The sequence below is a fragment of the Pan paniscus genome, chromosome 18 (assembly GCF_029289425.2).
Source record: "Pan paniscus chromosome 18, NHGRI_mPanPan1-v2.0_pri, whole genome shotgun sequence".
Lineage (NCBI taxonomy): Eukaryota > Metazoa > Chordata > Mammalia > Primates > Hominidae > Pan > Pan paniscus.
In genome coordinates, this window is record NC_073267.2 from 38,162,923 (window position 1) to 38,178,389 (window position 15,467).

The 15,467-nt window shown below is 38.3% G+C and overlaps 1 pseudogene; it reads right to left on the reverse strand.

Moving 5' to 3' along the window:
- Nucleotides 1-1,594: 1,594 nt before the first annotated feature.
- On the reverse strand, nt 1,595-7,755 carry LOC117978419 (polyadenylate-binding protein 1-like; annotated as a pseudogene).
- Between the last annotated feature and the right edge of the window lie 7,712 nt (nt 7,756-15,467).

Genomic DNA, 15,467 nt, shown 5'->3' on the forward strand with positions numbered 1-15,467 from the left:
CTATGTGTTATTCCTATTAAGACTAAGGGCTTTTACAGAATATATCACCGAAACTGCCAAAAGTTCTAAAACCGTCTGGGAAATAACTCTTAGAAAATACACTCTGGGAGAATAACTCTGGGAAAAGATAAAATAGCTACTGTTTTAGTGACATTTTCTCTTTATAGTTTTACAACAAAGTGCAGACTCCATTTTCAAATATTGTAATTCTAGTACTCAAATTCTAAAAATTTAAACTGTGCCAGTGTTTTGACTACTATTTAAATCATGAGGACATCTCATTGTCACTTATAAAAAAATAAAAATATAGGCAGGATGTTGTGGCTCATGCCTGTAATCCCAGCACTTTGGGAGGCCAATGTGGGCAGATCATGAGGTCAAGAGATCGAGACAATCCTGGCCGACATGGTGAAACCCCATCTCTACTAAAAATACAAAAAATTAGCTGGGTGTGGTGCTGCGTGCCTGTAGTCCCAACTACTGGAGAGGCTGAGGCAGGAGAATTGCTTGAACCCAGGAGGCAGAGGTTGCAGTGAGCTGACATCACACCACTGCACTCCAGCCTGGGAGACAGAGCAAGACTCTGTCTCAAAAATAATAATAATAAAATATATGTGTATATATATATATATATTTACAAGATAGTATTTTACATTCACAAGAGGATTAGATTTCAAAGTAGAAAGTTTATTTTAATAAAAGAGATAAGAAATAATTTTCAAAATGAGGAATTGTGTTTTTGATTAGGAGGAAAATTGTTGTACCTATTCTTTTTATTCTTTATTTATTGAACTTTCTCTAAGTGTCTGTGATATATGTTTATAATACTGAAATAGTCGCCGTTTTAAGGTAGTGTGGCAGATGTTGTTATTTATTTGAAATTTTAAGTTTTTTATTTATAAAAAGTTTTTATAAAAATTTATTAATATAATTTAAAAATTACAACCAGTTAACCATGTGTATGATATTAGTGTTTATAGTATTTAAACAAATAAGGCTGGGTACAGTGGCTCACACCATCCCAGCACTTTGGGAGGCCAAGGCGGATGGATCAGGAGGTCAGGAGAAGGAGACCATCCTGGCTAACATGGTGAAACTCTGTCTCTACTAAAAATACAAAAAACTAGCCAGGCATGGTGGCAGGTGTCTGTAGTCCCGGCTACTTGGGAGGCTGAGGCAGAAGAATCATTTGAACCTGGGAGGCAGAGGTTGCAGTGAGCCAAGATCACACCACTGCACTCCACCCTGGGTGACAGAGCGAGACTCCATCTCAAAAAAATAAAATAAAATAAAATAAAAAACAAATAAATACAAGATTGTTGTTTCTTATAAACTTTTTTTGTATCTTTGCCTATTTTTTTCACTGTTTAAGGAATTTTTATTAAAGCAAAATTTTATAATCCAAATTACCTTTCCTTGCTCAGTTATCAATTCTGTTACTTAAAACAGAAGTGACATTCTTAGCTATTCCACACTACTGAATTACAAAATTAAAGGAATGCTTTAAATTTTTATACTTTGCTGAAAATTATTTATCACAGAGTCTGAAAAGCATTACAGTGTTTCTATATTTTATTATTTTGGGAGGATTTTTTTCTTTTCAAATCAATAAGTAATCTAGGACTATCATTGCATTTGTTAGATCTGACATCTGCTTGGTATGTAAAGTTCAAAGTTTCCTTTTTAAATTTATTTTATACTTTATAAATTTTTTCCATAGTATTTAAGGTTTTTGATATTGAGATATTTTTCTTCAGTGATGCTCAAGTTTCTTTCTGTGGTCCCTGATCAGTTTTAAACAATTGGAACACCAGTGGCACCATTAACTGCTTTCTGGGCAGCCTCTTTAGCTTGGTGGTCTTGTAGTACAGCTATACCTTTGTCAACCTTAGTATAGAGAGGGTCTGGAGATTCAAGCATATGAAGGAGTTCCGAATTACCAATCTCCAACAACATACCAATGATTTTACCAGCATGACTAGGGCATGGCTTGAAGAAGAGGAAACAGCCATTCACTCGTTTCCTTTTGCTTTTGAGGAGGAGCAGATGCCATCATGGAAGTCAAAGGTTCTTGACCTTCTACATGAACAGCAGGCTGCTTCAAGGTAACCTGGGGCTGTGCATGAAAATGCCATTGAGGATTGTGAGCTTCCATAGCATATTTATACTGTGAAATGGTACAAAAAGCAGGAGTATCTGTAGTAGCAGTAGCGGCAACTGCAGGATGTGCTCCTATTGTCTGTTTCGATGTGTTACAACAGCTGTGTTGACATGACTCATGGAAGCTGTGAAGAAGCTGGTCTCTTACTACTAAATGTAGTGAGCTAGGAGTGGCTTAGGCATATTTTTCAATGGATGAGGTCTGGCACCCTGAGCAATTTAGGGAGGATTTGAACTTAGTTGAGCAGTTTGGCTAGGAGAATACTTTGCAGCATGGCTCTCAGTCTGTGGGATAACTGCCATGAAGTCAATTGAAGAAGGTGCTGGCTGATAGGGACTGATTCCCAGGTTGAGCATAGTTTTTACACTTGCTATTCTTTGCACATACTGCACTGGTTAATGAGCTGAGCCTGGTGCTCTTCATTGCTTTTCTTCCCATGGAGTTAACACTAAATACAATGGCTCAGTGCCCTCAATTCTACCATTCATTTCTGAAAGTCCTTTAGTTGCTTCCTCTGGAGAGGAGAAACATACACAAATCAAACCCTTTGTTGTGACAACCATCCTTCATAACCTTTGCATTGGTGATTGTACCAAGTGGAGAAAGTTCTTTCCAGAGACATTCATCAATACCATCAAGATTTTTTGCATAAATGTTAACACTTTGTTATCTGGTGATCCTATACTGCTTGATCTTTTCAAATTTGCACACAAGTTCCATCTGCCATTCTACTTTTTTCTGAGCTTGACCAACATCAATTTGTTTTCCATTGAGCTTCTTTCTGTTCATCTCATCTGTGCATCTTTATGCCTTTCAAAGCTGACAAATCCAAAACCTTTGGGTTTTCCACTTTCATTAACCACTACTATCACACTTAAGACAGATCCCAACTTGCCAAAGAGATCTTTAAGGCACCTACCATCCATGTCTTCTCCAAAAATCTTCCTGTAAACATTGGTGAACTTTTTAACTCTGAGTTCTGCTTCTCGTTGTTTACAAGACTTAATCCAACAAAGACTTTGCTATCATTTAGAAGCATCCATTTCATTTTTGAATAGATCTTTCAGCTGCTTCTGTGTCTCAAAATGTACAATGCCATCACCCTTGAAACCATTTTCACCACAAAGCACCTAATGTGAAAGTGATAGAGACAGGAGGCAGCCAAGGGTCCTCTGGTAAAACACCACCTTCAAGACTAAAACAGCCTGAAGGCTGATAAACTGGACTGCAGGTCCTGGTTGAAGCCGCCCTTTCCTCACTGATTCTGAATAATGCCCACCTGTGCACTGGGATTACGGGGTGGAGCCTTGGGAAGTTTGTGCGGTGTGCAGTGGAGAGGAGTCTGGCCTGTTCCCATGTAGTGACCTAGGATTTAATCTATGAGGCGGGAAACCTGCTAGCAGGACTCTTTCTCTCTTTGCTGAGAGTTATTTTTGCTTTTTCCTTTCCACCCAATAAACTCCGTTCCCCCTCACCCTTCAAGTGTTTGCGTGCCTTTTCCTGGTGGTATGACAAGAACCTGGTTTTTTCTGCAACAAAAAGATGTTACCAAAAGCAGATGTATCATGCAATGCTTTATAATCAATAGATTTGTCCAATTTTTTTATGAACATGTTGCCCACTCCATTTTTGCGGAGTGATGGATCACACCGAGACCACTTAGTGTGTATTGGCTAGTCTTTTATAACATCAAAATTCATGGGGTCTTAACCACATTCCACATCCTGCGTTTCCCAAGGAGCGCCGGTGATCTGGTTCCTGTAGCCTGGGATAGAGAGGACCGGCCAGCAGGCCTGGTCATGTGCGGTGCGAGGACAGGGGATGGCTGGGACGCTGGGCTCACCTCTGCACCTGTCTGCCGGTAGGGCCACAGGCTGCGACCTTTCCGTGAAAGGAGAGTAAGGGCTGGGGCGGAAGCCTGGGCCAGCGCACAAAGACAAAATCACCTGGAATCCAAAACTACTCCACGGCCAAGGAACTGCGACCCGCAGAGGCCTGGGACGAGGGTGGCGGTGTAGGGTCCAGCGTCCAGGCCTCGGGATCCTGTTCCTTCTTGAAGCTGCTTCAGAGCTGCGAGGGGGCGGGTGGGTCGCTCTCGGCTGCCTCACCGGGTAATCTTATACAAGAAAAGGAAAATGTCTGTGGCAGTGAAGACAAGGATTTTTTTGTAAAGTGTTTTGCAGGGGTGACCGGTGTTAAAACAGAAACCTTTTTTTTTTTTAAGTTTTTTTCATGGGATTTTTTTCGGGGGAATAGATTTTTCAAGATAATAAATATGTGCTGATCCTGGAGAACACACTCCACACTCTCAGCACTAACCGCTTGGGAGAAGGGACCCATTAATGTTTAATTGTACCTTCTCTTGTGGCCCCATTTTTTCCCTTTTAATTATGGAACATTGGAGCCTACAGAAAGGTAGAAAAAATGGGCACCCACATAACCACCACCTAAATCCCATTAATTGTTAATATTTTGTCAAGTTTTCCTTATGTAATTTTTCAATTTGAATTAAAAGTAAATTATAGGCATCATGCTAATTTGCCTCTGTATACTTAAGCCTGCATATTCAAAAACTAAAGCCATTTTCTTGCATAACCACAATTCCCTTATCCTTTCACACCAAGTTATCAGTAATTCCTTAAAATTATTCAACTCCCAAATATTTTCAAATATAAACAGTCATGCCCCATGTAACACATTTCAGTCAACTAGTCGACCATCTACACTGTGGTGGTCTCATAAGATTAAACTGGAACATATATAGAAACTTGATAAACAGTATATAGCCCTTGATATTGGCATTGCAGCTCAAGTAGAGGAAATGACTGATGCTCAGTAGTGGTGCTGGAACATTTGATTTTCCTTATAAAAAATAAATAAGTGAAAATATATAGGGCCGGATGTAGTGGTTCATGCCTGTAATCCCAGTGCTTTGGGAGGCCAAGGTGGGCAGATCATCTGAGGTCAGGAGTTTGAGACCAGCCTGGCCAACATGGTGAAACCCCATCTCTACTGAAAATATAATTAGCCTGGTGCAGTGGCAGGTGCCTGTAATCCCAGCTACTCAGGAGGCTGAGGCACGAGAATTGCTTGAACCTGGGAGGCTGAGGTTGCAGTGAGCTGAGATCGCACCAGCACTCCAGCCTGGGTGACACAGTGAGACTCTGTCTCAAAAATATACGTATATACAGCATCTAGGTTTGCATAATTACACCCTATGATTCACATTTTCTTAATTGTTTCCCAATTATAGCAGTTTTTAAAAGCCAGGATCCAATCGAGAACTGGACACTACATTTTGTTTTTGTCTCTTATTTTGTAATCCAGTAGATTTCTCCACACTTAATCCCTTGCTAAATGGCATAGACTTTTTTTTTTTTTTTTGAGACAGCATCTTGCTTTGTCACCAGGCTGGAGTGCAGTGGCATGATCTTGGCTCACTGCAACCTCTGCCTCCTTGGTTCAAGAGATACTCTTGCCTCACCCTCCTGAGTAGCTGGGATTACAGGTGCCTGCCACCACGGCTGGATAATTTTTTGTATTTTTACTAGAGACAGGGTTTCACCATGTTAGCCAGGATGGTCTCAATCTCCTGACCTCATGATGCACCCTCCTCAGCCTCCCAAAGTGCTAGGATTACAGGTGCGAGCCACCGTGCCCAGCCGGTATTAACCATGCTAGTTGTCACGTAGAATATCTCACATTCTGGATTTGTGGGACTGTTCATGGTTTCATTTAGTTTGTTTGTCTATCCCCTCAATTTTCTGAAGTTTGAAGTTAAATTTAAAGACTTGGTTACATTCAGGTTAAATTTTTTGGCCAGAATCATTCAAAGGTGATGTCGTATACTTCCAATAGTGGCACATTACGAAGTTTATGTCTGGTTGTCCCACTGCCAGTGATGCTAATTTTCATTCCTAAATTAAGGTGGTGATTGCCAGATGTCTATATTGTAATGGTATATTTTCCTCTGTAATTAGCCAGTGATCTCTGAGTTTATACCTTGGTACTACATGAATATTCATTTTTCATCAAATTTCTCAAAATTAGTAGACTTTGTTTTTTAGAGCAATTTTAGGTTTACAGAAACCAATGAGCAGAAAGTACACAGAGTTCCCGTGTAACACTACCTTCCTATCCCACTCTCCACCCAATCCCTACCTCTGTACACAATTTACCCTATTATTAACACCATGTATTAATGTGGTATATTGGTTACAATTGATACATATTGATACATTATTATAACTGAAGTCCATAGTTTACATTAGCGTTCACTCTTTGTGTTTTAAAGTTCTGTGAATTTTGACAACTCTATAATGACAGATATCCACCAGTATCATACAGAATAGTTTCATCACCATAAAAATCCTCTGTGTTCCACCTATGTATCCCTCTCTTACTTTCCTCAAATTGCTGAAAACCACTGATGTTTCTACATTATAGTATTGCCTTTTCCAGATAGTCATACACTTAGAACCATACAATATATAGCCTTCTCATGCTGGCTTCTTTTACTTAGCAATATACATTTAAGTCTTCTCCATGTCTTTTCTTAGCTTAATATCTGATTTCTTTTTAGTGCTGTATAATATTCCCTTGTCTGGATGTACCACAGTTTGTGTAGCCATTAACCTACTGAAGGATATCTTGGTTGCTTCCAAGTTTTGGCAGTTATGAATACAACTGTTATAAACAGCCGTGTGCAGGTTTTTAACAAACTCTCTCTGGCAGTTTCTGTTTTTCCTCACTTTTCAAGCCCATGGGCTATCTCCCAGTGCTGTTCATTTTAATATTCTGCAGAGTACTTAAGCATTACAGAATATAGAAGCTGGAAGATACTTGGCAGTCATTTAGTCCCTCATGTTCTAGATGAGAAAACTGAAGCCCAGATACCTTATTATTTGTGCAGTCCCCCAATCTGAGTGTCAAATCCACCTCTCCCAGTTGTTTTCTGTTCAAATAACCCTGTGAACTTCAGTGAACCTCACTGACCGCATCACCATTATTCACCAATAGTTCCCCAATAGATCCACTCTACATTAGCTCATTTCAAATGTTCTTTTCCTTTCACGCACATACCATACAGTACTTAAAATTCTGTTGACAACAATCAATATGAATTCAAATTAAGTTCTTGCCCCAAGGATGTGACTTCTACTACACAGTTTCTTTTGGCCTGAGGGCAATTCCTAGGGCATGAACTTAGTCATGTGCCCTCAACAGACAGCACTCTAAGGAAGCTGGGGAATGAGGGTCTCCATTCTGCAGGGAGGCCTGGACTACACACCACAGAAGACACTACTCTGTCCATCCCTCGTGTCATTTGGATCCATGACTTCATATAACTTCTCTCCATCTAGGAATAGCTCCTCCAGGATTTTGGTTGGTTTCTTTTGCTGGGGAAATGTGGAAGTAACATTCATGGAGGGAAAAATAGCTCCTTGGCTCTTCAACTGGTCTTTCACCCTAAACTGATCATCTGCCTTTCCTACTATACAGGTACTATCAGGTTTACATTCTTACCCTCAGCTAGCACCTCCACTGGTCTAGGTCACTTACCTGGTGATAGGAGAGGGGGGTGTAGTAGCCATGGCTCCTAGACTTGTCCTTTTAAATTGAGCAATCAAAATTTAGTAAGGGACTACTTAAACATCCCTTGGCTGCCAAACACATTCCTGTCTACTTCCGTTGTGTAACAGCATTGAATTGCAGAGATAAGAAGCAGAAATTTCCCAAGTGAATCCCTGGGGGTGACGGTAAATAGTGCTACTCTTTCTTCAATCCATGGTCCTCTTTCTATTAGCGACATGGGACCATATAATGGTTACTGATCTAGGATATATGCTTGTATCCCATCCCTGCAGCTTCAAAGGGCTACTGGAGGCTGTTCCATCACTCCATCAGTTTGACAGCTTCTAGTTGTTGTGATTTCGTGATTTGTACTAGGATCACTGAAATGCATTTTCATGTGTCCACCACTGCAACTGCAGTGCTACAAAGTACATTCCCTTTATACAGTGCTATAAAGTACAATGCAAGGATGTGTAGGATTCCATATTGGAGGATTAAACATTCTGTCAACCCTTGGATAGTGGTGCTGGTTGAGGCCATGTAAGTAGGAAAGATAAATCCATACTCAGAATAAGTATCAGTTCCAGCCAAGATGAATCATTACCCTTCCTGTGATGGAAAGAATCCAGAGCATTCAGCTTGCCACCATGTGGCTACTTGGTGTCCTTGAGGGATGATGCTATCTTGAGGCCTCAGTGTTGCTCTGTCTTGATGACAACTTTGACATTCAGAAGCAGCAGTAGCTAGATAAGACTTAGACAGTGGAGACTTCTGCTGTTTGGGCCTCTGCATAGCCTCCATCCTTGTCACTATATTTATTCACCAATTGTGCCAGTACTGAGCTGGCCAATGGAAGAGGTTGGCTAACATCATCTGGCTGAGTCACTTTTCTCCTTGGTTGTTGATAGATACCTCTTGTAGGTGTTAACATGTGAAACAAAGATCTTCATACTTTTTGTACATCCCCATAAGTCCACCCATATGTCCTTTTCTCAGATGTCTTTTTCTCCAGTCTTCCAAATTTTCTCCTTCCATCCCCCTGACCTGTAGCCAAGCCATTTGACCACGAGTCAGTACATTCTTACTTTGAGTCTCTTCTCTTTCCATGCAAAGTGAATGACAAGGTGCGTAGTGCAAAGTTCTGCCTACTGAATTTTTTTTTTAATTTTTTTATTTTTTGAGACAGAGTCTTGCACTGTCACCAGGCTGGAGTACAGTGGCGTGATCTCAGCTCACTATAAGCTCTGCCTCCTGGGTTCACGCCATTCTCCTGCCTCAGCCTCCCAAGTAGCTGGGACTACAGGCGCCCGCCACCATGCCCAGCTAATTTTTTTTTTGTATTTTTTTAGTAGAGATGGGTTTTCACCATGTTAGCCAGAATGGTCTCGATCTCCTGACCTCATGATCCACCACCTTGGCCTCCCAAAGTGCTGAGATTACAGGTGTGAGCCACTGTGCCTGGCCAAGAATTTATTTTTGAGTTGAATTTTTAAATATTAAAAAATTTTAAATATACAAACAAAAATTGTATATATTTGTAGTGTACAACCTGATGTTTTGAAATATGGATACACTGTGAAATGGCTAACTCAAGCTAATTAATACATGTGTTACCTCACATACTTATCATTTCTTTTGTGGTGAAAACACTTAAAATCTACTGTCCTAGCAATTTTCAAGTATGCAATACATTGTTATTAACTGTAGTCACCATGTTGTACAATAGGTCTCTTGAACTTGTTCTTCCTGCTTATCTTAATTTTTGTATCCTTTGACCAACATCTCCCCAGTTCTACCCTCCTTCCCCTCCCCTAATAACCATTATTCTATTTTCTGCTTCTATGTGTTTGACTTTTTTAGATTCCACATATAAGCGAGATTACATGGCATTTATCTCTCTGTGCCTGGCTTATTTCACTTAAAATAATGTCCTCCAGCTTCATCCATGTTATTACAAAAGACAGGATTTCCTTCTTTAAGGCTGAACAATATTTCATTATGTATATATACACCACATTTTCTTTAATCATTCATCTGTTAAAGGATACTTAGATTGATTTCATATCTTGTCTATTGTGAATAATGTTGCAATGAACATGAGGTACAGATTTTTCTTTGACATATTGAATCATTTTCTTTGGGTATATAAATAGTACTAGGATTGCTGGATCATATGGTAGTTTTATTTTTAACTTTCTGAGAAACCTCTATATTATTTTTCATAATGGCTGTACTAATTTGCATTCCTGCCAACAGTATACAAAGGCTCCCTTTTCTCCACATCCTCGCCAACACATGTTATCTTTTGTCTTTTTCATAGTAGCCATTCTAAAAGGGATGTCTCATTGTGGTTTTGATTTGCATTTCTCTGATGACTGGTGATGTTGGTTATTTTTTCATATTCCTGTTGGCCGTTTGTATGTCTTCTTTGGAAAAATGTTTATTCAGGTACTTTGCCTCCCTTTCATTAATCAGGTTATATGTTTTCATGCTATTGAGTTGTATGAATACTTTATATATTCTGGATATTAATCCTTTATCAGATGTATGGCTTGCAAATATTTTCTCCCTTTTTGTAGGCTATCTCTTTACTCTATTGATTGCTCCCTTTGCTTGCAAAGCTTTTTAGTTTGATATAATCCCGCTTGTCTATTTTTGCTTTTGTTGTCTATGCTTTGGGGGTCATATCCAGAAAATCATTGCCCAGACCAGTCTCATGGAGCTTTTCCTGAATGTTTTCTTCTAGTAGATTTATGGTTTCAGGTTTTATATTTAAGTCTTTAGTCCATTTGTGTTATTTTTTTTTGTATATGGTATGAGATAAGGGTCTAATTTCATTTCTCTGCATGTGGAGTTCTCCCAACACCATTTATTGAAAAGATTGTCCTTTCCCCATTGTGTATTCTTGGCATATTTACTGAAAATCAATTGGCCTTAAACGTGGATGTATTTTGAGGCTCTCTATTCTATTCCATTGGTCTACCAGTCTGTTTGTATGCCAGTATCATGTTATATTTTTGATTACTATAGCATCATAGTATATTTTGAAACCGGATAATGTGATGCCTCCTACTTTGTTCTTTTTGCTCACAATTTGCTATTTGGAGTTTTTTGTGGTTTCACATGAATTTGGGGACTTTTTTCTGTTTACATAAAAAATATCATTGGAATTTTGATAGAGATTACATTGAATCTGTAGATCACTTTGGGTACTAAGAACATTTTAACAGCATGAATTCTTCTAATCCATGAAGATGGGATATATTTCCATTTATTTGTGTCTTCTTCAATTTCTTTCACCAATGTTTTATAGTTTTCAGTGTACGGGTCTTTCACCTCCTTCGTTAAATTAATTCCTAAGTATTTGTGTAGCCATTATAAATGAAATTGCTTTCTTGATTTCTTTTTCAGATAGTTCATTGTTAGTGTATACAGATGCTACTCGTTTTTTTATGTTGATTTTGCATCCTGCAACTTTACTGAATTAATTTACTAGTTCCAACAGTTTTTTTTGGTGGACTCTTTAGGGTTTTCTACATTTAAGATCATGTTGTCTGCAGAGACAATTTCACTTCTTCCTTTCTGACTTTAATGCCTTTATTTCTTCTTCTTGACTAATTGCTAGAACTTGAATAGAAGTGGTGAAAATGGGCATCCATCTTGTTTCTGATCTTAGAGAAAAAGCTTTCAACTTTTTACCATTGAGTATGATGTTAGCTGTGGGCCTATCATATATGCCTTTATTGTGTTATGTGGACATTGATACCTAATTTGTTGAAAGTTTTTATTACAGAAAGATGTTGAATTTTGTCAAATGCTTTCTCTGCATCCATGGAGATATTCATATAGTTTTTGTCCTTCATTCTGTTAATGTGTATATCACATTTATTGATTCATATATGTTGAACCGTCCTTGGGAGGATTTAATCTACTGCTATCTTTCCATAGCTGAAGTAGATTGCTATCATTTTTTACTTACATCCGCATCCTGAGTTGATCTTCCAGTGAACAAGCTTAGCTTTTTTCCTCCTTTAGCAATATTGGAACTCCCACATAGGCAGAGTTGCCAGCTGAGGGAGAGAATCTATTGTCACAATTTGGATAATGTGGGGACCTGGATCACCTGATCATACTGCTTACTTGTGTCCTCTAGTCTTTCTCATGCCCAATCCTTGATGTGATATGGTTTGGCTCTGTGTCCCTACAAAATCTCATCTCAAATTATAATCCCCACATGTAGAGAGAGGGACCTGGTGGGAGGTGACTGGATCATGGGGGCAGTTTCCCTCATGCTGTTCTCATGATATTGAGTGAGTTCTCATGAGAGTGGATAGTTTAAAAGTGTTTGGCACATCCCCTCTTGCTCTCTGTCTCTCCTGCTGCCTTCTGAAGAAGGTGCCTGCTTCACCTTTGCCTTTAGTCATAAGTGTAAGTTTCCTGAGACCTCTCCAGCCATACGGAACTGTGAGTCAATAAACCTCTTTTGTTTATTAATTACCCAGTCTTGGGTAGTTCTTTATAGCAATGTGAAAATGGACTAATTCAATGTGCTACTTCTATTTTATTATGATTTGTTGCTGGGCCAGCCTGTCCTTATGATCTGGTAGATCTAACAAAACCAAACTCATGGTGGGAACTTTTAGCCACATGGTCACTTAATATTTGTTGTCAGATAATCCATCTCTACCTAGGTGCAGTAGCATGCTAGGAGCTATTAAAGTACACAATTATGCTATATATTTATACAATATACAATTACTTGCAGATAGCATGACCATGCTAGTGAACCCCACAAGACTATGTGTGAATCATCTATTAGGGTTTGCTATAAACTCTACATGGTGCTTTTTCCAACTGCATATACTTCTAATACCATAGAGCCTACTAGATTGTATGGCTCAAACAGTAGGGCTGCTTGCCCTGTATCCTGGACCTGCTGCAGAGGCCTTTTCTGCCCTAAGCTTTTGTCAAAGGTGGAAGCCTTCTGTGTCACTCAGCAAATGTGTCAGAACAGTATTCCTTAGTATAGGGGGACCAATGGGCCCCCTAAAATCTTCTGCGACTGGTGTCACAGGTCCTTAAATCTTCAGATGATTTTCTCTCTCAGGGATGCATGTGTCTCACTAGGCCATCCAACATGCTATTTCTTACCCAGTCTATTTTAACTGGTAAATAAAATGGACAAATGTAACATGCTACAGAATGTCCAGACAGCTCACGTCTCTGGACTACATTAGGACAGAGAGTCAAAGAACTAATATACATCTTGGACAAGTCTCTAAATGCATGCTGTTGTCCTTCCCATGAATGTGAATTACTTCTGGTAAATTTCACTCTAAGTACTGCTTCAGTTATTTTACATATATAATGATTGGTAATCTTTTCATTTTAATTCAATTTTAAGCATGTTCTAATTTTTATTATAATTTCTTCTTGCTTCCATGAATCATTTGGAAGCTGTTTGTAGTTTCTAAAATTCATGGATTACTTTTGGATAAGTTTTTGTTATTGATTTTTAATAGTGCTATTACACATTTGTTATACCAATGTAAACATTTGATACTACCTTTAGGCCTAATATCTGGTCAATTTTTGTAAATATTCCAAGTGTGCTTGAAAAGAATAGAAATTCTTTAACTGTTGATTAGCCTTACTAATTTTACGTTTATTTATTCAATTACTAAAAATGAAAGGTTAAAATCTCTCACTGTGTAGATTTTTTTATTGCTCTTTCCAATTCTAATTTTGGCTTTATTTATTTTGAGACTACATTATTAGGTATCCACAATTTTATAAAAATTAAGAAAAAATTAGAAAAGTTTAGAAAAAAATTAGAAAAATATAGAAAATGATGTGACAGAAGCACACATGGGCTTTATCTGGATGATCTCTTGTCAGGTGTGTATCCTCGGGAAGGCCTTCACAGCAAGAGATGGACCAGAGGATTGAGACAAGGGGGCCACCACTCAGAAGGGGAGGAGGGCAAAGGAACTCCTGAGGGAGGAAAGTATCAGAGAGGAGGCTTTCATGTCTCAGTGATATCACTCAGCAGCATGGCATGGAGTCTGTAGTTCACAGAGTTCCAAAGAGGAGAAGCAGCTTGGGGTCTTTACAGCCTAGAGTTTATCTGTGGCAAGCAGATTTTGGACGTAGTTTCCCAGGGCATGTAAATCAGGCAGGCTCTAAATGCCTACAAATCTGCATGTCTGGGCTATGTTTAACACAATTGGATGTTTAAAAATTTGAGTTTGGTGCCAGTTGGTTTTTGAGCTAATGGGTTTCAGCTTGCTGTGAAGAAATAACCTAGGCGCCAATACACAGAGGCCATCCTTGTCTCATTTACATTATATGCAGTGACTCTATCCTTTTTTGCTCACAATTGTTTTATTCATTTCTTTTAGATTTGTTTACTTTACTGAGATTATTTGGTAGGTAAGATTTCAGTTTATTGTAGTTTGCTAATTCATTATTCAAAGTGTTCTAATAAAAATTTTGCTCCATCCTTAATCCCCATTTAAACAAAGCTGCTGTGGGTAAGGTCATCAATGGCCTTCATGTTATCAAATCCATTTTGTTAACAAAATTTTAATGTTTAAAATTTTCTTATGTGTACACATGTTTAATTTATGTAATTTCAAAACGGGGTATCATACATGGAATTTGGTAGTTTTCTTTCCTTTTTTTGTTCACTTACTCTGTTTTTTAATGCTTTACTGTAACCCACAATGCAATGTCCCCAACATTTATTATGTATAACTGATATTCACATAAAACATATTTTGTCATTAAGTGTTATCTTTTTCCACATAGGTGTTCCTGTCTTTAGTCTTCTATTTTCTCTCTCTCCCGCTTCTCTCCCACCCTTCCTCTCTCCATTTATGTACGTATTTAAATCATTTTAAAAATCATTTTATGTATCACTTCAAAGCCTTCAGTGTAAATTGAGGGTCCAATTTTGTTTTCTTTGAATTGTTTATTTTCATATATTAATTTTTCATCTACATGTAGATTCTCAATTTTTTACTACTCTTGCTTATTCTTAATTAATACAATTGTTTTTCTTAATTGATCGATTCCAATAGTTCTATAGTAGGTGCTGATATCTGGTGAGAAAAGTTCCTCTCAATAGCCTTTTTTTGGGTACAATTTTCTGACTATTCTTCTACATGAACTTTAAGATAATTTAATCCAATTTTAAAATGCTTTTGTGATTCTAATGTGAATTTAATTGAATTTATATATAATTTTAGGAGATTTATGTTTTTACAAGAGTTTTGTTTGTTTTTTTGAGACAGGGTCTCACTTTGTCACCCAGGCAGGAGTGCAGTTGTGGTATCTCAGCTCACTGAAGCCCCAACCTCCCACCTCAGCCTCCCAAGTACCTGGTTCTATAAGCATGCGCCAAGCCCAACTAGTTTTTTGTTTTGTTTTGTTTTGTTTAGATATAGCATTTCACAATTTGCCAAAGCTAGTCTTGAACTCCTGGGCTCAAGCAGTCCTCCTGCCTCAGCCTCCCAAAGTGCTGGGATTACAGGTATGAGCCACTGCACCTAGCCCCATGTGTTTCTTATTTAATAGCTTTTGTTAACATTTTTACAGTTTTTTTCTTATAGATCTTCTTTCTTGGTAAATTTATTTTACCTTTATTATTTTTGTTATTGTGAATATTTTTACCATTAGCATTTCAAGGTGCTTATTGCTAATGTATTTTGTATTATGATCTTATTTCCAA